Source organism: Saccopteryx bilineata, chromosome 2, assembly GCF_036850765.1.
Source record: "Saccopteryx bilineata isolate mSacBil1 chromosome 2, mSacBil1_pri_phased_curated, whole genome shotgun sequence".
NCBI lineage: Eukaryota > Metazoa > Chordata > Mammalia > Chiroptera > Emballonuridae > Saccopteryx > Saccopteryx bilineata.
In genome coordinates this window covers 121722556-121744872 of record NC_089491.1, presented here as the reverse complement: position 1 = coordinate 121744872, position 22317 = coordinate 121722556, and the positions used below count along the sequence as shown (strand labels likewise).

Sequence of the window (22317 nt, the reverse complement as noted above, 5' to 3'; positions counted from 1 at the left end):
CTTCTTATAGCACCACAGAAAGGAAGTGCGTAGCTGGAGCGTGACGACTGACTCCAGCCAATCCAGAGATCGCACCATTGTGACGCAAGCAAATTCGGAGCCGGAGGGGGCGGGAGAAGGGCCAGGGGGCGGTCCGCAGACAAGGAAGAGAGGGAGGAGCTGACGTAATCCGCTTGTAAACAAATAAACTCGGAGTGGCGGCCGGAGACCCGCGAGCTGTGGCGGTGAACCAAAGAAACAGAGGGTGCGCGTGTGAAAGCCCCGCCCCCAGCTCTGGCTCCTCCTCCCAGGTTTGGCTTCTCGGGTCCCCGTGCCAGTGCAACCCGTGTGAGAGTACACTGTTCCCGCTGTCTTACTCGGAGCGCGGTGCTGTGCTGTTAACCGCCGCTTTGCTCAGGCTGACTGTATGCGCGCCGGCTGCTCGGTTGGAGCTGCACAGCCGTAGCGCCAGACCCCTTGCGTACTCGGTGTTTACATCCGTCCCTGCTCTGGGTGTACCTGCCTGGCTCCCCTAGCAGGAGGGGCGGGCGAACAGCGGGTCCGGGTGCCCCTGCTGAAAATGCCGGGGGCGCGCAGCGGGGTGCAAAGAAACGTGGAGGGTGTGGGCTCTCGCAGGGCATTCTGCAGTCTATGGGAGCCCAGGTCTTCTCGCAGAGGTGAAGCCAACACCACGGAGCCGTTCATGCTCCGCCCTGGGGAGGAGTGTAAGGATGACTTTGTAAAAGTTTAATTGCGAAATAAATAAGTAAAAGGGGTTAGCTAGCTTTTTGTGGTTCTTGTTTCTGTAACTTCAGGACACTAGGGAGAGAAGAGTGGACACCTTCCTGACTCCAACTTAAGGCTGATGTGAAAGCCAGTTAGTAGAGGTAGAGTAACGTGGATTCTGTAAATTTTGGTATGTTTTTGGGGAGAGGAGAACTATAATATATATATTTTACACCGCTTATACACAAAACCAAAGATTGCTGTTTTCTAGTCCAATTAACTGAAATTTAGTTCTGCTCTTTATGAAAACCGAAGAGAATGAAGATTAAATCTGAAGCTTAAAAGACAAAGATAAAATTTCAAACTTGTGAAAGTATTAGGCATGCATATTAAGTTTACTAGAAACCCTACTTGCTAAACTAGTGGAAGAAAAAAAGAAAGATTGGCACAAAGGCGTGAGCCTGCTAAAACAATTAGGCCTAGAAAAGGGTTAATCCAAACTCCATTAAGAAGGAAAAAAAAAAAAAAAAGATGGTGAGGCAGGCAGATGGAGAAAGCAAACAAGAGGCAGAAGTTGAACTCAACCAGATGGAAATAAATATCCTGAGCTTAGTTGGTCATCAATATTGCAAAACACACCACTTTGAGTTTTTTTCTCTCTTAATACTGAGCCAAAGGGCATAGAAATAAAGCAAAAGTGGGACTTAATATAAAGGGGAAGGAGAAAAAGTTTTATTGTTTACATGCAATGTGTAAAACTGGGTTTGAAAGAATAACTTCTAGGTTATGTTTTTAATCCATATGCAGTATTTAGGTAGTTACATGTGAAATAATGCTTCAAAATACTATTGTTAAACTCACTGACTTGTGAAAGTTTTAGTTTTGGGGGGGCAAATTCATCAAAAATAATGGTAACTAAGGCACATTTGTTCCCTTCAAGGACTTTTTAGATAGAACTGTACTTTAAAAATAAGCATCATGGTCATTACTGGGGCCTGGAAACCTCTTTTACTACTCAAAAAGAGATGAGGAAACAGAAGTAAATTCTTAAAATTACCAAAGCTTACAACAAAATCTTCTGATCTCTCCCTTAACACCACCCACCCGTAGTCATATGCTCTGTTCCTCTTCCTTACATTATCAGTCTTTTGAGTATTAGATTAGAAATCAGGTGAAAGTTTTTCTCCTCTGAGCCTGGTCTCTAACTTGGACTCCCAATAATTCTGAGTTTAAATAGACTCATCTATACAATAGAGAATAATGAATCCAACAAAATGGATAGGATTTGAACTCAAACTCACTCTTATCTTCCAAGCCCATGTTCTCTCCACTACTTTTTTTTAATCGATCTAGAGAGAAAGAGGAAGGGAGAGAGAGATAGAAACATCAATTTGTTGTTCCACTTCATTATGCATTCATTGGTTGATTCTTATATGTGCCCTGACCTGGCAGGGATCAAACTTGCAATCTTGGCATATAGGGCGAAGCTCTAACCAACAGAGCTGCCTGGCCAGGAGTCTACAACGTAACCACCTTCCTAGGCAGGAGCTGGACCCCTTCTTTAAAGCTTTTTAAAATCGGTTGAGTAGGGATAACAGAAAGATTAACTCACATATTCCTGAAGGGTCCCCCTACACACACACAGACTGTTTTTTAATATATATGTGTGTTTCCCACCTTAATTCATTGTTTCAAGAGACAAAAGGATTTAAGAAATTACTCTTTTATCTGGGGAATCTAGAGAGCGCTCAGAAAAAATATATAAATGCAAGCTTTTTTTTTTTTTTTTTTAATTTTCTATTGATTGATTTTAGAGAGAAAAAAGAGCGTGGGGGCAGAAACTTTGCTTTGTTGTTCCACTTATCTCTGCCTCTATTGATTGTTTGTTGTATGTGCCCTGACCAGGGATTGAACCCTTGTCACATTGGGATGATACTCTAACCTACTGAAATACCTAGCCAGGGTTCAAGCTTTAGATCAGGGGTCCCCAAACTTTTTACACAGGGGGCCAGTTCACTGTCCCTCAGACCATTGGAGGGCCGGACTATAAAAAAAAAACTATGAACAAATCCCTGTGCACACTGCACATATCTTATTTTAAAGTAAAAAAACAAAACGGGAACAAATACAATATTTAAAATAAAGAACAAGTAAATTTAAATCAACCAACTGACCAGTATTTCAATGGGAACTATGCTCCTCTCACTGACCACCAATGAAAGAGGTGCCCCTTCTGGAAGTGTGGCGGGGGCTACATAAATGGCCTCAGGGGGCCGCATGCGGCCTGCAGGCCGTAGTTTGGGGACCCCTGCTTTAGATAGTGCATAATGTTAATTGCTAATAATTTTCAATTCTGGACATACATATGTTTAGTAATATTTATCCAGAAGTTTAGTCAGGCTCTTCCAAGAAACAAGCTGATATATCTAGACAGCTTTTGGATTACAAAGACACTTTTTCATGTTGTTATGCTAAATTACAGGGTAATCCCAACTATTTATACACTCAATTTTTGGTTTGGTGCCCTGAGGCAAGTTAAATAACCTCTCTGCATAGTAATCTCCTAAGAAATATAAAGGTTAATATAAGCACTAAATGTAATAATTACAGAAACTATTTAGCACTGTTTCTAGCATTCAAATACATACATATAAGTAGCTTATATTATCATCAGGCAATTTAATAATATTATTAAATAAATGTCTAAAACCTAGAAAGTTTTCAATCAAAGTACTAAAAGTAAATCTTAGAAATTCTGTCAAAAGATATCCAGGAAATGAACTTGTGTTTCAAAATAAGTTTGCAAGTAAAAGGGCAAATGTAAAGTCTTTGGAAACAATGCTGAAGAGTTCAGAGAGTACTTCTATAGAAGTTAACGGTTGGACAGCTAACTAGAATTTCAAAGGGCAGAGGATTTATATCCATCCCTCAGCTCCAGTGTTACTGGAACAGGCTGCTTCGGACTGACAAATCAGAGTCCATGTAGATCTTCTAAGTATTATATTTTTACCAAAAAGAAAAAGAGAAAAACAAACATTTATATAGGGTCAGGAAATGAACTTCTTCCTTTGCTGCATAAACTAGTAAAATTTAGGGATCAACATAAGGTTGAAAAAAATAATCTTTTACTTTGTCAAAGATGTTTTTATTTCCAAAACAAACCCTACATTACTATCTGCTATCAGATGGGGAAAAGATGACATTTTAATATCCCCAAAGTAGGAAAGTTATCCATATCAGAATAAAGCATGGTATTCTTTTTTTTTTGTATTTAGAAAAGTTAACAAGGTGACATTGATTGATCAAAGTATGATATATACATAGGTTTCAGGTAAACGTTTCTATAGTATTTGAATTGTTGATTATGTTGAATACCCATCACCCAAAGGCAAATCATTTTCCATCAATATATATTTGTCCCTCTTTACTCCCCTCTCCCCACCCCCTTCCTTATACCCCTCCCCTGTAACCAGTTTACTTTTACCTATGTCTATGAGTCTCAGTTTTATATCTCATCTATGTGTGAACACATATAGTTCTTAGCTTTTTCTTTACTTATTTCACTCAGTATAACATTCTCAAGGTCCATCCATGTCGTCATAAGTGGCAATATTCCATCATTTCTTAAATTAAAGTCACTAAGTACCACTTTCTGTATTTCATCATGACCCTACATTTGGGAACTTACTTAAATTATTAATCTTTAAATATGATAGCATTAAATTAAGGTAGCATGCCATTCATTTTATATGCTATTCCACTGTCCAAAATACTTGGTCCTTTCCCCTTTAAATTATTAAGTTTCTACAGTATTTTATTCGCCCTTGCCCTGGCTCTGGTACTTATCAGACATAATAGAATTAACATTCTTACTAGTCTCTCTTTCTTTCTAGTCTATAAGTTCCCTGAGGGCAGGCATCTCATGTCATTCACTATACTCTCAAAACCTAACCAATAGCCCAACCTGTAGTGAAAGTTGTATAAATATAATGATGTTATATAGACATATCTAAATACAAATTTCAAAATAAAACTACCATGTCCTTGCAATTTGTCAGCTGGAAAATTACATAGAGTTTTTTGCTGTTTAAAATCAAACAGTCAATATTTAGGGGGAGAAAAATAAGTTAACTTTATGGCACTTTTTTCCTGGCTGCCAGAAGTGTTAAATGCCTGCATCAATCGCTTTTAGATTATCATTGTTTTACGCTGGACTGCATTTCCACAGCAAATGAAATAGATACTAAGGTGACTTAGATGTGTTGCTCGGGAATATCATGGTGACATCCACATTTCCCCCTGTTGGTCAAATAAGTTTGTAAATATGATATGTTTGCTTGCTTATAGTTTGCACTGGGTGTGGGGGAGAGCCTGTAAGCAGGCAGGGTCATTATAGCCTAAGGCTTAGTTTTAAGACTAAGCCTTTCCTACTCTTTTAATACTAAGATCTTTTCAAAACTAAGCTTTTGCCCACACCCTTGACTGTTGCATGATGTGAGGTGGTCCACTCTTATGAGGAATCCCATTATGCCTCAGATAAGTGACTTTGTATCAGAGACTTACTTGTTTGTATATTGGATTAAAAGTTTTGATTTCTACACTATAAAATGGGGCAAAGAAGCTGGTGCTGGAGGAGAGCAGAGAAAGGCCACGTGGAGAAGAGGAAAAGTAGTCAAGATGGAAGAGTGCTGACGGAGAAGCCAGTTTGTGCAGAGTTTGTGCAGAGAGAAGGAGATGGGGAACAGAGGTGAATAAGGCTGGTGAGGTAGAAACCTTTGATTCTAGGAAATTCGGATAAGTCAGTGGCTTCAGGAGCCCTGAATGGAAAGGAAAGTGTTTTCCCATTGTGTGTATTTCTTGCCTGCCATGTGCAAGTTAGGATTAAAGCTAATGGTCCACCAGTTCTTGGCTCTGTTGTTTTATTACCGTCTGTCCGAATCAAATGTGAACCTGTACTGGCCAGGCAGCTGTGATGGTGGCCATGGCTATTGGCCTTACACCCCCATTTAAAGTTTTTTGCTGTTTTTCCTTATGCTATTTAGACATGGTTTAGTATTTTTACCTCAGGTTCCCTATGGGTGCCCATTGTTTGCTGCTCTCTCATATTGTCATTTTATCCTGAAGTTGCTCACAAGGTCATCTTATTATTACTTTGTGACAGAGACAGAGAGAGGGACAGATAGGGACAGACAGAAGAGGAGAGAAATGAAAGGCACCAATTGTGGATCCTTAGTTTTTTATTAATTGCTTTCTCAAATATGCCTTGACAGGGTCGGGGGCTACAGAAGAGTAAGTGACCCCTTGCTCAAGCCAATGACCTTAGTTCAAGCCAGCAACCTGGGCTTCAAGCCAGTGACCTTTAGGCTCAAGCCAGCGACCATGGGGTCATGTCTCTGATCCCACACGCAAGCCAGTAACCCCATGCTCAAGTCAGATGAGCCTGCACTCAAGCCAGCAACCTTGGAGTTTAAAACCTAGGTCCTCTGCATCCCAGTCTGATGCTCTATCCACTATGCCACCTCCTGGTCTGGCACAAAGTCACCTTTCTGAGCTCCAGTATCTCACTACATCCATGTGATCCAGGATTCCTGGATTATTTGGATTATTGCTAGAAGAGTTTCATAATTTTTTAAGTGGCTGTATTACAGTTCAAAGATTTCTCTGGAAGTCCTCCCTAATCTTCTTATATGATCCCACCTAGCAAAGGTGTTGCTCCCTGTTGGACCTTCTCCTCCACTGAAGGCACATTTAGGCCCATGGACTTTTGGTTGCCTCAGCTAGCTGCATGCACTAAAGCTATATTTATCATGAACATACTTACAAATAGAGTCTTAAGTATTTGTTGTACTTGCTTTAGAAAACTCACAGCTTAACCAACAAGTACAAAGATGAGCACAAGAGTTATTTGTATTGTGTTAATAACAATAGAGAAAAGGCATTTATTTTTGTGTGTATTTGGGGGCAGAAGGAGATAGGAAGTCCTCAAAGTGAAGGCTCTCTGTTAAAGCAATGAAGTGAGCTGTCAATGAAATCACTTTGGAAGGAAGAAAAGGAAGAACTGACCTTGGAATATCTTAAAGGCTTAAACCAATATAAGGAAGATAAATAGTGTTGGGAAAAAAATGCTGGGTGGAGGGAGTCATAGAGTGCAGAGGGGTGTTTCTAGCAAGGAACTGATATAATCAAATTTAACCTTCAAAAAACCCTGAGGATGATGGATTGAAGAGGGGTAATGTTGAAGTGACTTCTGTATTTCAATTTCATGCTTATTTGCATCTTTAAATAATTTAGCTTTTCATGTGGACTAATCTCTTCAACTAGGGACCTAAGCCATTTATTTATTCTTTTCTATGTTACCCACAGGAAGACCACCTTTAGCAGCCTCCGCATCTGGCACCCGCCTGGCTTTGCTTAGGTAGGAATTCAAGGGCACAAACTAAGGCAACTGTACTAGGATTACATTCACTGGGCTTTAGGAAAAACAGGAGAACTAGAAATCAGAAGGTGACACCAATTTGGGGCTAAAATGTTTCTCCTTTTAAAGCAGGGCTCGTGAGCCAGATGTGGCTCTTTTGATGGCTGCATCAGGCTCGCAGACAAATCTTTAATAAAAAAAATAATAACGTTAAAAATATAAAACATTCTCATGTATTACAATCCATTCATTTCCTACCACTCATGTTCATGGTTGCGGGTGGCTGGAGCCAATCACAGCTGTCCTCTGGGCAACACTATTTTGTATTGGATAATGCGTAAGGTACATGGGTTGTTGTATGGTTCTCACGGAATTACATTTTAAAATATGTGGCATTCATAGCTCTCCCAGCCAAAAAGGTTCCCAACCCCTGTTTTAAAGGAATTCAAATTGTTTGGAGTGAAAGGGAACAAAAAGGATTAAAGAGTTATCTAACAGCAACAACAATGATCACATAGATGAACACTACTGACATTGCCTCAGAAACTGTGCTATGTATTTTAGAGACATTCCCATTTAATTCTCCAAGAAATATCACCAGCTAAGTATAACTGACAGCATTGAACATGTAAGGGTTCAATCCTAAAGAAAATAAGTAATTTATACCCAAGGTCTTGACAACCAGATTTGAACTCTCAAGTCATGGGCAGCAAGGTACTGTGAGAAATAAAACCTTATAAAGTCAGAAAACCGTTTGGAGACAAGTAGACACAGTAAAGAAAATAAAAACCAAAACTCAAGGCAGCCGAAGAGACTTCTTGTGGCTGGTATACCCGGAAAAATTCAAAAGCTCACTGAGAAATGAATCAAAGAACATATTAAAACATTAATCTACCAAATAAAATAATGTCTGAGATGAAAATTATCCCTAGGGGCAGAAAAGAGAAAGCAACCAAAATGCCTTCTATTTTAGATTATTTAAGCATCTCACTTCTCCTTTGACCTCAACTGGCAGCAGGAACCAGGCAGCGGTCAGCCCCACCGTCCCCCCTTCCCAGGGCCTGCAGGGACCCCAGGAACTTCTGACAGTTCTTGTGGAGAAGACTGCAGGAGAGCAAGAAGGGCTGCTTTCTGTCTTATCTCAGCAGGGCTCCGCTGAACCTGACAGCTTGCCCTCCAGGTATCCTCACTGACCTTTCTGTTGTTGAGCTTCAAGGCCATTTCCCAAAGCCAGGCCTCCTTCCAAGACCTTCTTTCCTTCTTTTTAGCAGAACCCTATGATTCCATTTACTTTTACCTTTTTAAAGTGCCACCATTTACCCTGGCTCCTGGGGCAACGCCCTAGCGTTCAGACTTATGGCATGATTCTCTGCATCTACCCAGCTGCTAAAAACCTATTTCAGTTTTAAGGTTTAACAGTAGGGGAAAGAGGCAGATGATGAACTTTAGCAAACTGTGAACTTTAAGGAATTACATACAGTTCTTACAAGTTATGATCCTGGCCTCTATTATTTATAACTTTTTGAATCTGGAGCGCATGGACCTCCCCTTCCCTTCAAACTAACGGGGGCGGGTGGGATAAAAACTTCTCAGTTTTTAAAGTGTGTCCCCAGACCGGCAGCCACGGCATTACCCCAGCATATTCAGAGAAATGCAAACTTTTGTCTGTACACCTACTAAACTAAAACTCTAGGTTTGGGACCCAGGTGCCTAGGCACTAGTGTTTCAGAGTAACTTTTTTTTTAAGTAATGGCAAAAATCTATAATATAAAACCAACCAACAAACTTTTTATCCAGACATATACTATCTCAACTAGAAATCTTGTCCCCTAAAAGAAAAAATTAGCATATTGATTTAATATGTAAAAGCTGCCTTTAAGTGTCAACTAGGTTTTAAGTGAGTAGTTACTTCTTCCCTGAAGTTCTACAGTCTGGGTGAAATGCATGCTTCCCAACTCTGGAGACATTGAGCAAGCTAGGTCTTATGTATCAAATGATAGCTACATGTTACACTCAAGAGAGAAGAAAACTCGGGAAGCTTGGTAAAATAATCATCAAATTAAATGTTGGCACAGTCCATGCTTTAATTTTCACTTCTAAGAAAAGCAGCAATTTGCCTTTTTTAAGGAACTTGAATTTAATGTCTCAAAGTAGATTAACATTTACATGCATTAAATATGTCACCTTAAAAGGAGCATTAAGTTGCAAAAGTAAGTGCAATAAATTAATATAGAGCTCCCACATATACAAGACGCCCACAGTGATGTGAAAACTATTATGCACTTGGATGTACTTCAGCAGAAAACCAAAGGTTAAAACCCCATTGTAAAATGTAATATAGGATGTATTCATTTATGTAGTATAGCAAGTTAGAGTAATTCAAATTCTTGGTTAGACTTATTCTAGCCATGGAGGAGAAGTCCTCTAAAATAAAAAAGAATGGTATGTCAAATAGCATATACTTTCTGAAGGGTATTAATAAATGGCTTTCCATTACCTTGTATTCTTATTCATTTGTTTATGAAACTTGTTTTCCCTTAATGAAGCAGAAGCAATCTTCAGAATCCTTTATAGCATTAATGCATGTGTTGAAAATATTCCGTATTTAAATGCTTTTTAGAAGCCTCTTTTTAAAATCTTTTCATTGAGCAAAACATAAGACTGTTGTGCAAATAAGTTGGTAAAATTTGTGTTATTTGAGTTTGCTCACTTTTATTGTTAAAAATGGTACTGGACGCCCTGGCCGGTTGGCTCAGTGGTAGAGCATCGGCCTGGCGTGCAGGAGTCCCGGGTTTGATTCCAGGCCAGGGCACACAGGAGAAGCACCCATATGCTTCTCCACCCCTTCCCCTCTCCTTTCTCTCTGTCTCTCTCTTCCCCTCCCGCAGCCAAGGCTCCATTGGAGCAAAGATGGCCTGGGTGCTGGGGATGGCTCTGTGGCCTCTGCCTCAGGTGCTAGAATGGCTCTGGTCGCAACAGAGCGATGCCCCAGATGAGCAGAGCATCGCCCCCTGGTGGGCATGCCGGATGGATCCCAGTTGGGCGCATGAGGGAGTCTGTCTGACTGCCTCCCCGTTTCCAACTTCATAAAAATACAAAAAAAAAAAAAAAAAAAACCCCAAAAAATGGCGCTGGAGGGGTGGCAAGATGGAGCTGGAGTAGGCAGGCGTCCCAACTTCCAGCTCCCAGAACCAAAGTGGATTAAAACTTAATTTTAGAAACCATCATGTGGAAAAACCAACTTTGGACTAAACTAAGAGGACTCTTTAACCAAGGAACACTGAAGAAGCCACACTGAAACTGGTAGGAAAAGCAGAGACGCAGAGAGGACTGCCCAGCTTCTGGGAGCAAACGGTAGCCTGGAGGGACTTGCGTGGTGGGAAGAGAGTTTAGCAAAGAGGGGAGGGAACTGGGCCCCAGGAACAAAGACCCAGCCTGCAGTCCCAGAGCCTAGAAGAAGCGTATGGACAGTATTTAGCTGGGAAACAAGTCAGGATACTGTTTGTGAGAAAGAGACAGATTTCTCAGACCCAGGATTCTTCTTAAAGGGACCACACAGAAAACCTCTTTCACAACCACTCACCTGTGACTCTGGGAGACTGGGAGAGAGGAGAGGACTGAATCAGTGGGAAGAGAGTGTAATCTAGGAGGCACAGGGAGAAACATTTTGAGGGACAGCAACCCTAACCCCAGGGCTGAGTCACCCCCCAAATCTAAAGTGAATATTTGTCCTGGAACCAGCAATACCAGCAAAGGGAAGAAGGACACCAGCCAAACAAGCTTTCCCATGGCACTCAGAGCAGAGTCGCTTAGAAGGAGGGAGCCATCAGAAATACAGTATTGAGTGTTAAGGTCTACTGCAGTGTCCCCACCAACACTGCTGAGGGCTCACTGGAGGGCAGGCAGAGGTGGGACGCAGAAACACTGTCCCATTGGCAGGGGCGGAAGCTGAGCTGGCTATGACCAAGGCCAGGCATAAGCTCAGTCTCGCCTGGCAGGGGCAGAGGGATACACAAAACGGTCCAAACTGGCTGTGGGCCAGATGAACAAGACTGGTCCTGCCTGCAATCCCACCCACAGGAAAAGCAAAAGCCTGGGAACTGCAGAGACCCTTCGCTGAGCGTGGGCACGCAGCCACGCCTGGCCTGCACCCGGCGCATGAGTGCAGCACTGCAGGTGGGGGCGGGGCAAAAACCAGGAACAGGCAGAGACCCGCAACTGAGCATAGTTGCTCAACCCAGCCAAGGCTTGTGGCCCCAGCACAGCTCGCAGCCCCACCAGCTAAGGCAGGGTGAAGGCTGAGGCTGGCCAAGGCTTGTAGACCCAGGCACGTGAACATAGCCCCTCCTGTGGAGGAGAGATGGAAACAGCAGTGACAGTGGCAGCAACGCCCATACCCAAGGAACACAGAGGCCACAACCATTGGACTCTAGTGGCCACACCCTTCTTATTCACAGACAAAATGGGAAGGCAGAGAAATGCAATCCAAATGAATCAAGAGAAATCCCCAGAAAAGAACTTGAATGAGTTAGATATAACCAAATTACCAGATTCAGAGTTTAAAATAATGATTGTTAGGATGCTCAAAGACCTTAGAACAACAATAGATGGTCATAATGAACACCTAAATAAAGAGATAATAAGTATAAAAAAGGACATTGAAATAATAAAAAAGAATCACTCAGAAATGACAAATAAAACAATTTCAGAAATGAAGACCACAATGGAAGGAATTAAAAACAGGATGGATGAAGCTGAGGATCGAATCAGTGAGTTAGAGGACAAGATAAAGGCACAGAAGCAGAGCAGCAAAAAGAAAAGAGACTCAAAAAGTCTGAGGAAACTCTAAGAGAGATCTGTGATAACATGAACAGAAATAACATTCGCATCATAGGGGTTCCTGAAGAAGAAAAAAAAGAACAAGGGATAGAGACCTTGTTCAATCATGTCATAGCTGAAAACTTCCTTAAATTGATGCAAGAAAAACTCACACATCTTCAAGAAGCACAGAGAATTTCATTAAAGAGAAACCTAAAGAAATCTACACCAAGACACATCATAATTAGAATACCAAAGCTAAGAGATAAAGAGAAAACATTTAAAGCTGCTAAAGAAAGAAAGGCTATCATCTACAAAAGAGCCCCCTTAAGGATGACATAAGACTTCTCAACAGAAACACTTGAGGCCAGGGGGAATGGCAAGAAATATTCAAATTAATGCAGAACAACAGCCTACAACCAGGACTACTTTATCCAGCAAGGCTATCATTTAAAATTGAAGAAGAGAAAAAATAAAATAAAATAAAATTGAAGAAGAAATAAAAAGTTCTCCAGACAAAAAAAAAAACCTCAAGGAATTTATTACAACCAAACCAATGCTGCAAGAAATGTTAAGGGCCTATTGTAAACAGATCAAAGGGGGAAAAGATATAGCAAAAGAAAAATACAGCTTTAAAGAATAAAATGGCAATAAACAACTACATATTAATAATAACCTTAAATGTAAAAGGATTAAATGATCCAATCAAAAGACATAGGGTAGCTGCTTGGATAAGACACAGGACCTGTACATATGCTGTCTACAAGAGACACACCTCAAAACAAAAGATGCACATAGACTGAAGGTTAAAAGGAAGGAAAAAAATATTTCATGCAAATGGAAATGAAAACAAAGGTAGGATAGCAATTCTTATATCAGAAAAAATGTACTTTAAAACAAAGGCTATAGTAAGAGATAAAGAAGGTCACTACATAATGATAAACAGAGCAATCCAACAGGAAGATATAACCATTATAAATATCTACTCACCTAATATAGGAGCACCTAAATATATAAAGCAGACTTTGATAGATATAAAGGGCAAGATCAATAGCAATACTATAATAGTAGGGGATTTCAATACCCCACTAACATCATGAGATAGATCCTCAAGGAAGAAAATTAACAAAGAAACAGCAGACTTAAAGGAAACACTAGATCAACTGGATATAATAGATATCTTCAGAACCTTTCACCCTAAGGCAGCAGAATATACTTTTTTTTTATTTTTTTTTATCTTTCTGAAGCTGGAAACGGGGAGAGACAGTCCGACAGACTCCCGCATGCGCCCGATCGGGATCCACCTGGCACGATGCTCTGCCCACCAGGGGGCGATGCTCTACCCCTCCGGGGCGTCGCTTTGCCGCGACCAGAGCCACTCTAGCGCCTGGGGCAGAGGCCAAGGAGCCATCCCCAGTGCCCGGGCCATCTTTGCTCCAATGGAGCCTTGGCTGCGGGAGGAAAAGAGAGAGACAGAGAGGAAGGAGGGGGGGGTGGAGAAGCAAATGGGCGCTTCTCCTATGTGCCCTGGCCGGGAATCGAACCCGGGTCCCCCGCACACCAAGCCGATGCTCTACCGCTGAGCCAACCGACCAGGGCCAAGAATATACATTCTTTTCAAGTGCTCATGGTACATTCTTTAGGATAGAACACATGTTAGGGCACAAAAGCGGTCTCAACAAATTTAAGAAGATTGAAATCATATCAAGCATTTTCTCTGGTCACAATGGCAAGAAACTAGAAATCAACCACAAAAGAAAAACTGAAAAATACTCAAGCACTTGGAAACTAAATAGCATGTTATTAAATAATGAATGGGTTAACAATGAGATCAAAGAAGAAATTTAAAAATTCCTAGAAACAAATGATAATGAGCATAAAATATCTCAAAATTTATGGGACACAGCAAAAGCAGTACTGAGAGGGAAGTTCATAGCATTGCAGGCATACCTTAAGAAGCTAGAAAAAGCTCATATAAACAACTTAACCCTGCATCTAAAAGAACTAGAAAAAGAACAGCAAGTAAAGCCCAGAGTAGTAGAGGGAAGGAAATAATAAAGATCAGAGTGGAAATAAATGATATAGAGGCTAAAGAAACAATACAGAGGATCAATAAGACCAGGAGCTGGTTCTTTGAAAAGGTAAACAAGATTGATAAACCTTTAACCAAACTCACCAAGAAAAAAAAGAGAGAGGACTCAAATAAATAAAATTAGAAATGAGAGTGGAGAAATAACAACTGTCACAACAGAAATATAAAGGGTTGTAAGAAAATACTATAAAGAACTGTATGCCAAAAAGTTAGACAACCTAGATGAAATGGACAAATTCCTTGGAATATATTATCTTTTAAAAATCAATGTGGAAGAATCAGAAAACCTAAACAGAACAATTACAACAAATGAGATCGAAACAGTTATCAAAAAACTCCCAACAAACAATAGCCCTGAGCCACATGGCTTCACAAGTGAATTCTACCAATATTCAAAGAAGAACTAACACCTATCCTTCTCAAACTACTATATTTCAAAAAATTCAAAAGGAAGGAAGACTTCCAAGCTCCTTTTATGAGGCAAGCATAATTCTGATTCTAAAACCAGGCAAAGACAACACAAAGAAAGAAAATTATAGGCCAGTATCCCTGATGAATTTGATACTAAAATCCTCAACAAAATATTAGCAAACTAGATCCAGCAATACATGAAAAAAATTATACACCATGATCAAGTGGGATTTATTCTGGGGAGGCAAGGCTGGAATAGTATTTGCAAATCAATCAATGTGATTCATCACATAAACAAAAGGAAGGAGAAAAACCACATGATAATTTCAATAGATGCAGAAAAGGCATTTGATAAAATTCAGCACCCATTCATGATCAAAACTCTCAGCAAAGTGAGAATACAGGGAACATACCTCAACATGATAAAGGCCATGAGAAACCCACAGCCAACATCATACTCAATGGGCAAAAATTAAAAGCAATCCCCTTAAGATCAGGAACAAGACACGGGTGCCACCTTTTACCAATCTTATTCAACATAGTTCTGGAAGTCCTAGCCACAGCATTCAGACAAGAAGAAGAAATAAAAGACATCCAAATTGGAAAAAAAGAAGTAAAACTATCATTATTCGCAGATGATATGATATTGTATATAGAAAACCCTAAGGTCTCAGTCAAAAAACTACTAGACCTGATAAATAAATTCAGCAAGGTGGCAGGATATAAAATTAATACTCAAAAAGCATTTTTATACACAAACAATAAACTCAGAAAGAAAAATTAAGGAAACAATCCCCTTTACTATTGTAACCAAAAATATAAAGTACCTAGGAGTAAATTTAACCAAGGAGACTAAAGACTCATACTCAGAAAATTATAAAAACATTGATAAAAGAAATCAAGGAAGATACAAACAAGTGGAAGCATATTCCGTGCTCATGGTTAGGAAGAATAAACATCATTAAAATGTCTATATTACCCAAAGCAATTTATAAATTCAATGCAATACCAATTAAAATACTAATGACATACTTCAAAGATATAGAACACATATTCCAAAAATTTATATGGAACCAAAAGAAAACACAAATAGCCTCAGCAATCTTGAAAAGGAAGAATAAAGTGGGTGGTATCACACTTCTGGATATCAAGTTATACTACAAGACCATTGTACTCAAAACAGCTTGGTACTGGCATAAGAACAGGCATATAGATCCATGGAACAGAACAAAGAACCCAGAAATAAAGCCACACCTTTATGGGCAACTGATATTTGACAAAGGAGGTAAGAGCATACAATAGAGTAATGACAGCCTCTTCAACAAATGGTGTTGGGAAAATTGGACAGCTACCAATGAAACTAGACCACCAACTTACACCATTCACAGAAATCAACTCAAAATGGATAAAAGACTTAAATGTAAGCTGTGAAACCATAAGCATCTTAGAAGAAAACATAGGCAGCAAGCTCTTTGACATTTCTCGCAGCAATATATTTGCTGATTTGTCTCCACAGGCAACTGAAATAAAAGACAGGATAAACAAATGGGACTATATCAAGCTAAAAAGCTTCTGCACAGCTAAAGACAATAAGAACAGAATAAAAAGACAAACTACACAATGGGAGCATATATTTGACAATGCATCTGATAAGGGGTTAATAACAAAAATTTATAAAGAACTTGTAAAACTTAATAACAGGAAGACAAACAATCCAATCAAAAAATGGGCAAAAGAAATGAATAGACACTTTTCCAAAGAGGACATACAGATGGCCAATAGGCATAAGAAAAAATGCTCAACATCACTAATCATTAGAGAAATGATTAGCAAATTAAAACCACAATAAGATATCACCTCACACCAGTCAGAATGGCGCTCATCAATAAAACAACACAGAATAAGTGCTGGCGAGGATGTGGAGAAAAGGGAACCCTCCTGCACTGCTGGTGGGAATGCAGACTGGTGCAGCCACTGTGAAAAACAGTATGGAGATTCCTCAAAAAATTAAAAATTGAACTGCCTTTTGACCCAGCTATACCACTGTTAGGAATATACCCCAAGAACACCATAGCACTGTATGAAAAGAAGAAATGCATCCCCATGTTTATGGCAGCATTGTTCACAATAGCGAAGATCTGTAAACAGCCCAAGTGTCCGTCAGAGGACGAGTGGATTAAAAAGCTTTGGGACATATATACTATGGAATACTACTCAGCCATAAGAAATGATGACATCGAATCATTTACAACAATATTGATGAACCTTGATAACATTATACTGAGTGAAATAAGTAAATCAGAAAAAACTAAGAACTATATGGTTCCATACATAGTTGGGACATAAAAAATGAGACTCAGAGACATAGACAAGAGTGTGGGGGTTACGGGGTGGGGGGAGGAGAGGGAGGGGGATGGGGGAGGGAGGGGCACAAAGAAAACCAGTTAGAAGGTGACGAAAGACAATTGGACTTGGGTTATGGGAATGCAACATAAGCAAATGGCAAAATAACCTAGAGCTGTTTTCTCTGAACATATGTACCCTGATTTATCAATGTCACCCCATTAAAATAAATTTAAAAAAATCAAATCACAATTCAGAAACAAGACAGTTCTTCAAATTAAATAAATTTATTTCTATGAATAAATGAACTTAAAAAAATTCTCCTTCATTTGATTAAAAAAACAAGCACATTTGATCCAAAACAGGAACTACTTTAGCAATATATGTGTGGAAAAAATGAGCACCCTATGGGGTCTTTTTAAATGAGCCAGAGTGCACAGAGGAGTCTTTGAAAAGAAAACTCTGGGAGGAAAACCATTTTTTAAAAAATTTTATAAACATTCATTCTTTAATCATCTAAAGAAAGTCCAAACTAATAATTAAGTCCCTCACCTCCTAAATAGAGGAGCTCTTTAAGACCTCTTCTGCCCCAATGGCTATACTTAGAGATGTGGAAGTATCTTGAAAACCAACCTATCAGAGAAGCAAGAAGTGACCTAGGAGGTCTTAGTTTTCAAACTGGGTATGCGCATGTAGGGCTGTGCCCTACGTTTATAGCACAGGAAGCCAGATTTTGCTTAATTGCAACCTCAGTGTATTACACTGTTTAAATTTCATGAGCAGTGGATAACCTACTCCAGTTTATTTTGCTGCCTTTGGAAAAAGCCACTGCTCCTCTCCAATTCTTCTTCCCTCGGCTCAAGACAATCACATAATTTCAGTCAAGACAATTAGAACCTCCTGGGTCTGGTTGTAGCTGCTAGTTCTACCAAGCTTTCGGATATATCTCAAGAGGTGCCGTTTATCTACTTTTCTGGACTGAATTCAATGAGAAAAGTTATGACTCTTAAACAGGATGGAGGTTTAATTATACAAAATCAAGGCAAATTGACATGAAGCAAATATTTAACAGATTTATAAATAAATTTAAAAAAAAAAGCCTAATAAGCCGTATAAAGAAAGAGAAAATTTTTTACCAGAAATCTAGGTTTGGAGAACATCACTGTAATTAGGTAATAAATGTGCTTTTGAGCTTCTTGACATTCAGAAAAAAAAGAAAAGAAATACAACAAGGTATATTGCTTTTGCTAACAAGAAGAGCAACAGAAAGAACACTATTAAAAGAAAAAATATTTATTGGCATTAAACTGATAATTCTATCAGTTTATAATATAGAACAATTTTACATAGTTTTATGAAACTTTTCAGGGCACATGCTCTAGATTGGGGTAGTCAACCTTTTTATACCTACCACCCACTTTTGTATCTCTGTTGGTAGTAAAATTTTCTAACTGCCCACCAGTTCCACAGTAATGGTGATTTATAAAGTAGGGAAGTAACTTTACTTTATAAAATTTATAAAGCAGAGTTACAGCAAGTTAAAGCATATAATAATAATTACTTACCAAGTACTTTATGTCAGATTTTTGCTAAGTTTGGCAGAATAAATCTTTATAAAACAACTTACAATAGTTAAATCTATCTTTTTATTTATACTTTGGTTGCTCCACTACCACCCACCATGAAAGCTGGAATGCCCACTAGTGGGCGGTAGGGACCAGGTTGACTACCACTGCTCTAGATAATGAAGTCTTCTTTTGTTTCTCCCTATGAGAATCAAGAACAAGTTCACTGTGAAATGCCTGATGTGTAGGTGTTCTGTAGTGTTCATAAATTTATTCCATAGAGTTGATTGACTAGTAAGGTACTGGCTAATGATTGGAGATGCATCCATAAACACAGTATGCCTGTCACACACCTTAAGGAATCTGGTAGCAGGACTGAAAGGAAATAAATAGCATAAGTAAGTACGTATATGCCAATCTAGAAACCATGTGAAAGAAAAAGCTCCACGCAGGAGCTGTAAAAATCTAACCTAGATGCATCTCTACACAGTTTTGAAAAAATTTTAAAGATGTTATCTATTGAATTTTAGAGAGAAGAAAGAAAGAGAGAGAAAAGGGATGGTGGGGGAGCAGGGGGCCTAGACTTGTAATAGCTGTCTCTCACATGTGCCTTGACCAGGCAAGCCTGGGGTTTTGAATCACCAACCTCAGAATTCCAAGTAGTCGCTCTATCCACTGAGCCAGCACAAGTCAGATGAAATTTTAAGTTTTTTAAAGGAGAAATTTTATGTTTGATTTTGTTTGTTCTTACCCCCAACTGAATTTATGGATTCTCAGATTTTGTGTATATATTAATAAGCTAACAACAGATGTACTTCACAAAATGAATGTTCAGTTAATCACTTTTCAACAATATATTTTTAAAAAAGTCATATCACTCATGGGAAAATTTCCTTTTATTCCCAGTCTAAAGAAAAATTTCACCCAAACACACTATGTAAAGATGCCATGAGAAATTGTATCAAGGTTATGATTTCAGGCAAAGACACACTCACCAATGTACTCAATGGTGTTTTGTAGTCAAAGTATCATGAGGAACAAAATTCAATCTAAAAGCCTGTAAAAATGAACCCAAATATGCTTGCTTTGCTTGTGGAAACAAAGAAAGAGATGAAGACATCGCATTTTCATTTCTTACAATCCTTGGGTCTGTTGTGCGCATATGCTATCTCTATGTAGATTGAATAACTAGTGTTTCACTTTCATTTTTGCTCTAAAGATCATTTCTGAATCTTGTTTAAGTACAGTTTGACCTCAGTAATAGTGAACTCCTCCAAAAGAGTGAAATACCTGTGAAGAAAATAATGCAGAAAAAATAATGAGCTTTCCAATGCCCTAATCCTTCTGTGTACATTTATCACTCATTATCAAGTCATCTTTTCCTTCTTTGGTAGGTACAGTAAACATTCATTGGATTACTATGTCTGTTTATGTTCAAATTCTTTATTATTACTTATACAAACTCACTTTTATTACATATGTGTATAAATATATAACTATATAAATAGTTATATAGACTAATATTCTAATATATGTAGCTATGGAGCCTGAAAAGGAATTTATCTGCTGAGATGGATTCCCCATGGTCAACGAGGGCACAGATTTTTAAAATAAGAATCCTCTGAGAGGGTCTCCTCAGTATTTTGTACACTGGGAAGAAATTCAGACTGAGCTCTCAGCTTCCACATTGTGCCCCACTTGTTTATGCTGTCTGAGTCAACCACCGCAGGAAAACCCTGATTTCGTCTTTCTAACAACACACTGAGACCTGTCTCGTCAATTCAGAATTACACAAATTGTATCCTTGTTTACATCTATGTCGACCTATCGGTACTTCACAATTTTGGTATCATATTTACACAAAAGGGACCTAATTTAGAACTTGAGCAGGAATTTTTACTGTAGAAAGCGTCCTCCCTTTTTGTCTCAATGGCACAGAATTCAAGTTGCTGCCTAAATCTCTGTCTCCTGGCTGTGGTTCTGTTTGCTCAAGTGAATGCTTCTTATTGTTGATGATAGTTTAGAATTAATTTTGGTTTGCAACACACACACACAATTATTTATTTAAATCTTAAAAAATTGTTTGGATGTCTTAGGTTAAGACATAATAAATTTTCCTATTAAAATTAATACAGCTTTTTTTTTTTAAATTAAAGACTTCACTTAACAGCAGGGCTTGTAGAAATGAATTAACATTGTTAACCAAAGTATATGATAATTTCTTTTCCTTGTAATCCAATGTATGGTAATTTATTAATTTATACAAATATTGTTCTGAGAAGAAACTTATAGACTTTAGACTACTAACAAGGCCCATGACACAAAAAAATAACTTCTGGGTTTAGATCTTAGATCAGTGTGTTCAATATATAGTAGGAGGTAAATAAATATTGTTAAACAGACAAAACTTGTTTGAAAATGTTATAGTGGTACCTATGGTTATATGATACCGTCTCTTCTAAATAGAGAGGATATTTCTAGATATTCCAGGTAGAGATAGCTATTTCTGTCTAGATAGAAAATACATTCTCTTCTAGACAGGAAAAATGCTGAGCTTATTTCTTATGGAAGGAGGACATAAGGAAGGATAATCTGCATCAAATGTTTGAATAAATGCTTCAAAGGAGAACTGAGGACAAAGAATGCTTTCAATTACCTCTAGGATTAAATTTTGTTTAAAAAAATTTATAACTTCCTGAGATTGTGACTACAGTGCTCACTAGTATATCCACAGCACTTAACACAGTGCTTGGTAAATAGTGATAACTATATATTTCAGGAATAAATGAACCCTGATTGAGATTCTGTGGCAGTGAAAGCTCTGAAACCTTGAATCAATATCAGAATCACATGACTTCACTATGTGTTACTTGTCTATGGAATCAAAGATTAATGAGAGATCCATAAATATTGCAAAAGTCTTCAGTTATTTTTAACTATATCCATCCTCAAACCCACCAATAGATTTAAAAATACTAAAAGGTCAGCAGTAGAATAGTGATACTTTAAATGCTTCTTTTCTTTTCATACAGAATATTAAATGGAGCAGCCAGACCTGCAAGTCATTAAGAAGGAAGCTGGCTGAGCGTACCGAGATGCTGGAACTGAGTAATTGATGGCCACACAACAGAAGGTTGCCCTTTTTGAAGACTGAAGCAGATAGGTACTGTGACACTCTCCTAGGGGAGGTGAGTAAGGAACTTGGTAGAGATTTGGGCTCACCATTCAGAGGAGAACTTGGAGAGTTGGGACAACTGAACAGTTTACCCTGGGAACGTCTTCAGCTGGGACGTTAATTGGTTGTGCCTTATGAGACAGGTTTGTCGCTTCTTAATAAAGCATACTATTATACCTTTTTAAAGAATGAGGTACAGCCATATACCACTGGTTTGGGATTCCTTCCCCACATTTTAAGCAAAGAAAGCAAATTAAAGAAGAATAGAATAAAAACAGATTATGCTTTTATGTAATGTTTATTTGTACATGTATATATGTGTATGTGTATATAAACACACATACACACACAAATATCAATGCATTTATATGCATAGAGAAAAGTCGAAGGCTAACATCAAATGTGTACTCTTTTGAGGAATATGTTTGGAGAGATGAGGATTGATTTATTTCACATAATTCTGACCACTGGTATTCTAGCTGTAACGAAGTTAGACTACTACATCATAAACAAAATAAAATTTACTTAAATTATATTGCTAAATAAATCCAATAGAAAAAAAGTTAGGTCGTTCATATATCCATACAAGTAGAGATGGATACAAAAGCTTCAAGGCCCTGGCTGGTTAGCTCAGTGGTAGAGCGTTGGCCCAGTGTGTAGAAGTGCCGGGTTTGGTTCCCGGCCAGGGCACACAGGAGAGGTGCCCATCTGCTTTTCCATTCTTTCCCCTCTCCTTCCTCTCTGTCTCTCTCTTCCCCTCCTGCAGCTAGGGCTCCATGGGGACAAGGTTGGC

The 22317-nt window shown here is 38.8% G+C and overlaps 1 long non-coding RNA gene across 1 annotated transcript in view; it reads left to right on the top strand.

The window, feature by feature from the left end:
* The first annotated feature begins 134 nt into the window (after positions 1-134).
* LOC136324625 (uncharacterized) overlaps positions 135-22317 on the top strand; it is a 79873-nt gene continuing 57690 nt past the window's right edge. The window contains exons 1-2 of the long non-coding RNA XR_010729121.1: positions 135-290; positions 21382-21537. This is a non-coding gene — a long non-coding RNA (uncharacterized lncRNA). The remainder of the gene's footprint in view (positions 291-21381; positions 21538-22317) is intronic.